The sequence below is a fragment of the Eleutherodactylus coqui genome, chromosome 3 (assembly GCF_035609145.1).
Source record: "Eleutherodactylus coqui strain aEleCoq1 chromosome 3, aEleCoq1.hap1, whole genome shotgun sequence".
Taxonomy (NCBI): domain Eukaryota; kingdom Metazoa; phylum Chordata; class Amphibia; order Anura; family Eleutherodactylidae; genus Eleutherodactylus; species Eleutherodactylus coqui.
Window position 1 is genome coordinate 196,695,426 of NC_089839.1, and position 5,824 is coordinate 196,701,249.

The following is a 5,824-nucleotide window of genomic DNA, read 5'->3' on the forward strand; positions in this document are numbered from 1 at the left end:
ATACAATCTGCCTACTTACTGCTTGGAATCTGTCTGTAATCCGTCCTACAATCTGCATACAATCTGCCTACTTACTGCTTGTAATCTGTCTGTTTTACATCCAACAATCTGCCTGCAATCTGCCTGCAATTTGCCTACAATATACATATGTAAGATGGGAATGGGAAATAGTTACATTTTCCATAACTGTTATAGCACTGCAATTAATTATTTGTACTTTGATTTTGTTTATTTAGTCAAAATCACACGCCACCATGTCCCACCTGGAGGAAGACCTTGAATTTGAAATTGAATCTTCATCCGATTCTATTGGAGAGGTAAGACTTTGCTGCAAATAGAATTTGTTTAGTAATAAGGCTTTGCAGCAAACCATGCCAAAAACATAATGAAAGTAATGTTGATCTTTTTATTCGCAGGAATACATTTCTGATTCCGATGAAAATGAGGATGCTCCAGAAAGGTGGCAGTATACTGAGGTAGGTGGTAACATTTTAAAAATTCTGATGGGTTTGTAATAGAGATGAGTGAACCTACTCGTTTCGAGTAATTACTCGATCGAGCACCACGATTTTCGAGTACTTCCGTACTCGGGTGAAAAGATTCGGGGGGTGCCGGGTGGTTTGACGGAGCGGGGTGTAGCAGCGGGGAACAGAGGGCGCCCGAGTGTGTATGTGTATATACAGTCACACGTACTTACGTGTGTGTGTGTGCATATATACACACGCACGTGTTTACGTGTTTATGCATACACACGTAAGCACGTGTGTATGTGTTTATGCAAACACACACGTACGCACGTGTGTATGTGTTTATGCAAACACACACGTACGCACGTGTGTATGTGTTTATGCAAACACACACGTACGCACGTGTGTATGTGTTTATACAGTATTCTTCATATGTAATCCCTTCTTAGGTTCAACAACAACTGGCAGACTCCCTATATGCTCAGGCGGACATAAGCAGTGTCCAGTGCTTTCAAAATGATCCACAGGGAGCACCAGAAGAGGGTGCGTCGGGATCCACTCAAGATCCATATGGCAGGCTTGCCAATACAGAGTGGTATCACTGCGGGCAGTGCATTAGGATGCCCACAGTGTCAGAGTGTGTCTGCTGCAGAGAACACAATGTTGTCCTCCAGATGTTACCAGAAGACTGCCTATGTGTAACACAGCATCCACTATTTGCACAGTATGCGCTTGTGTGCGAAAACCTTGAACACGCGATCAGACTATCTGCACTGTTCACCAGGAGACATTATGACACAACAAACAAAGAAAGCAGGTCGCCAGCAGCACAAATTGTATATCCCTCCAGGGTTTGGGCATAGATTATGCAGTAGCCAAAGAGAAAGGTGAATGGATCCTTATTAGAGATGAGCGAACACGTTCGGCCCCGCCCCTTTTTCGCCCGAACACCGAACTTTGCGAACACTTCAGTGTTCGGGCGAAAAAGTTCGGGGGCCGCCGTGGCAGCGCGGGGGGGGTGCGGCGGGGAGTGGGGGGGAGAGGGAGAGAGAGAGGGCTCCCCCCTGTTCCCCGCTACTGCCGCCCGCGCCGCCGCGCATCTCCCCGCCCCCCGGCGGCACCCGGACCTTTATGCGCGAACACTGCAGTGTTCGGCAAAGCCGGTGTCCGGGTGCGGATGTGTCCGTAACGGACACGTTCGCTCATCCTTAATCCTTATCACCAAAATCACATGCAGCAATAAAAAAGACTTCAGCAGCATCCAGGGTGCAAATTAATATCCAAAGTTTTATTCCCCCATCACAGAAAAACAGGCTCCGTTTCGGCCATGTTGGCCTTTGTCAAGCTTGTCTGTCTATCTGTCTATCTACCTATCTATCTGCTTGTGGATTGCTTTGCAGATCTCTACTCGGGAGGAGGGAGCTGTCCAGTGCTGAAGTGTCTCAGCAGGAGGGAGCTGTCCAGTGCTGATCATTTCCCCTGCACACCGAAGCCAGGCTTCGTTATAGCAGGCAGCTGTCCAGTGCTGAATTGTCTCAGCAGAACGTAATGTATTGCCTGCAATTCACTGTCCACAGCGATGCTGTGATAGAAGAAATAAGTTTTTCACCTAAATATATATATGTGTGTATATATGCGTGTACACACACACACACATATATATATATATAGTATACGCGTACGAGTACACGCGTGCGTGTATACGCGTGTACGTATTCATGTGTGTGTATATATATGTGTGTGTATATATATATATGTGTGTGTATATATATATATGTGTGTGTATATATATATGTGTGTGTATATATATATGTGTGTGTATATATATATATGTGTGTGTATGTGTATATGTGTGTATGTATATACATATATATATATATATATATATATATATATATATATGTGTGTGTGTGTGTATGTATATATATGTGTGTATGCATATATATATGTGTGTATGTATATATATATATATATGTGTATGTGTATGTATATATATATATATATATATATCTATGTGTGTGTGTATGTGTATATTTGTGTATGTATATACATATATATATTGTGGGGGACTAGCGTTTAGGGGCAGTAGCAGCGTGGACATCCGCGGCCAGAGACAGTGACACCGGGCAACAACGTTCTTTAGTCCAGGATTGGCCTGGGTTTATTGCAGCAGAAACACAAATAAACATGTAAATAAACACCTGCTCGTCTGAGCTCTCACTATACATATGCTTGTTCCTGACTACTCACTTCAAAACGTCAGAATACTTCTTGCTTGCTGTCCACAGCCAGTCCGGTCCTCAGACCTGTGGAGGTCTCACCACACCCTCCTGGGTGTTGAGGTTAGGGGCGTCACCCTGTCAACCTCGTCTTTTGGCTCTCTCAGCCCACACGCTGGGCTAGCCGGGCTCCTTGCTCTGCAGAGCCCTCTCTCTGGCTCTCAGCCAGACGCTCTCTCTGGCTCTCAGCCAGACGCTCTCTTTGGCTCTCAGCCAGACGCTCTCTCTGGCTCTCCCTGGCTCTCAGCCAGATGCTCTCTCTGTCCATCTCTAGCCTGCAGGCCCAGGCTTTATAAGGCCTGGTACCAGCCCCACCTGGTACGTGGGAGTGGCCATCCCACCCTTCACTTTGACCACTCCCGGAAAGCCGGCCCGGACTATGCGGCTTGGAGCCACTTACCAAACTATAACGTGTCAGTAACATAGCGTTACTGACACAGAAATGCTGGCTTCCTCCACCGAGCCCAGGCCGCTCGGTGGCACGTATCCACCCTCCAGCACTTTGTCAGTCACTGTCTTACAATATATATATGTATATGTGTGTATCGTGAAAGTTTGTTTGGATTTTTTTTTTTAATACCCACCCAAATTTTTCTTTACTACCTTGGAAATCTACTTTGAAATTTGTGAACCAATTCATCTTCACTGGGTTTCACAACAGGTGCAATATTTCGAGGGAATTCTGAGGATTTTGAATGCCAGGAGATGGACATCTCACCTTTAGCGAACATCATAATCTCACGATTGATGTCAAATACAAATTCAATGGACTTCGGCTCATAAAGAGCTTTCAAAATCCACTCCTTTCGTGCTTTTGAGTACTCCACTGGGTAAGACTTCTGGTCCTCGCTCCTATCTTCTGATCGCGTTCTTCTGAGCTTTTGAATTCTACCTACGTTGTAATTGTGGTCTAGAACAGCAAGTTGAGTTCTAGCCACCATTCCGTCATAAAAAAATGAATTCGTTTGGGCCTGTATTTCAATACACTGGCGTGATAAATCTCCAAATCGCCAGTGTGACAAAAATTGGAAAGATGGCGGATGTCTTTCAGTAAGCTTGTTTTCAGAACCACGGTTTTGACTTTGATGTGTGCTGTACTGTCAGGGGCTAACCAAGCGGTGGTTGGTTCCAGAAGTGCGTGACTGCAGCGGTGATATTGGGCATTGTTCTCCCACTCGTGAACGTCAATTATGTGATTTGTTGCCGATTTCCATTTCTCTACCAGTAAATCGGGATTTCTTTTACTGGTATGCGAACACCACCACAGATGATTTTTGAGGCTCGATATCCACGGGGCAATGGTTGCGCAGTGAGTGCTTTTGGATGCCACAAGCAACTGCTTGCCGACTGCTTTGGCCACATGCCAGACATCAAATTCGTGCATTATTTCTGGGAATTCCTGGTGAATTACCTTACGGATTGAGACATGCCGATCAGTTGCCAAAATTTGAACGTTTAATTTATCGGCGATCAATTCAAGTAGTGTTTTCCGGAATGCAGTAGTTTCGAGCGAAACAGACGAAGCAGGTGGAACAAGTTGTTCCACCGTGAAGCCCACAATTTTTTTGCTCTTCAACTCCAAAAAAGTGTACACGGTGTACTTTGCAGAAAAACCAGGGCTATCGGATTGCCCATCGCCAGCTAAACACACGGGTGTTGATTTCATTTGTGCAATTAGATTTGCCCTCTGCTGCATCCAATGATTATCTATCACTGGGAATAATAAGTTATGTTGGTGGTAGAAAGTTGTTTTTGAGATTCCTAGAAGTTTCAGAATCTGTAGCATATTACTAACTCTTGCGAAATTTCATCCGCTCAGAAGGACACTGGAAGCAAGTAAAATGTTCCCCGCCGGACAATTGTGGATGAGGGGTTGGCTTCGCCACAAGTTGCAGGTGTGACCTCTTTGGCAAACAGATTTCACAATTACCATCGATCCCTTTGGGAAAATCCTGACGTGGGTTAGTTTCAGAAAGCATTGCTTTCTGTAAGGGCAAGGGATCATGGAAAATAAAGCCATCAAGGAGCTTTTGAAAACCGTGTACTTTTCTTCAGCGGATGGGTCCATCTCTGTTGCAGCTAAGCTTTCAAATTCTGGTAAGGGGTAGCTCAAGGGGTTATCGGAATCAGAAGGAATGGCAACATCCTCACTACCAGAACTCTCCGATGCTTGCGAGAGTCTAAAGGTCGAGTCGTTTGGATCATCCGAAAAAACAGTGGAAAAGCTTTCCTCCAAAGTAGAAGCAATATTGCAACTTGATGGTTGCATATTGATTCTATCGGCCTCATTTGCTGTTTTTGAAATTGGGCTCTCTTCTGGTTTCTCTTGGACGGCAATATTACCCATATTGGATTTTACTGGTGTTGCAGAGCACGGAGTCCCCTGTGGGATTTTAAATAAACTTGGATTCTGGTGTGGACTGGCTTCTATTACTTTGCATTGGATGCCAATGCTTCTTGACTGGAGTTGTGTCCTCTGTTGCGATTTATTTGCCGCTGCTTGGCAGGCCTTGCATTTACCCCTTTCTGCATTGCTTGCTTCGGTGTCGGTTCGTCTTTCCTCAAACTGTCTTTTGAAATTGACGATTACCTTTGCTTCTACTGCACAACCTTCACTGAATACTGTCAAAGGAATTTCTAACTGGGTTTCATCACCTTGTAAATACACGTCGGCGGTAATTTCTTGAACCGCGCTAGGTGCATCCAGGGTAGATTCTTCACGCAAAGTTTCTTCCCTTGAAGTTTCTTGCCTCAAAGTTTCTTCGGCTGAACTTTACGGCTGTTGCATCTCCCCAATTCTTCAGCGTTTTCTTGAAGGTTCACCTTTCTTTGCTAACCAGTTAGCTCGGGTCTCAATTTCCAACGCTGTTGGGAATATACTTGGCACAGCATTGGGCTTCAATTTTTTACGGTCGCCGACTATTATGTAGCAATCCTCCTTGAAATGTTTGCTGCACAACCGATAACTATAAGAATCTTTTTTTTTGGGAAATCTTTGTAAGCCACTCTTCAACGTCCACGAAGATGTGAGGAGCCTGCTGTAGCCAAAGTCTTGTTTTTTCCATATTCATTGGAAAC

The 5,824-nt window shown here is 44.7% G+C and overlaps 1 long non-coding RNA gene across 1 annotated transcript; it reads left to right on the plus strand.

The window, feature by feature from the left end:
• The first annotated feature begins 256 nt into the window (after positions 1 to 256).
• On the plus strand, positions 257 to 988 carry LOC136619911 (uncharacterized). The gene is made up of 3 exons (XR_010791085.1): positions 257 to 317; positions 417 to 476; positions 917 to 988. It is a non-coding gene; the product is annotated as an uncharacterized lncRNA (long non-coding RNA).
• The last annotated feature ends 4,836 nt before the right edge of the window (positions 989 to 5,824 follow it).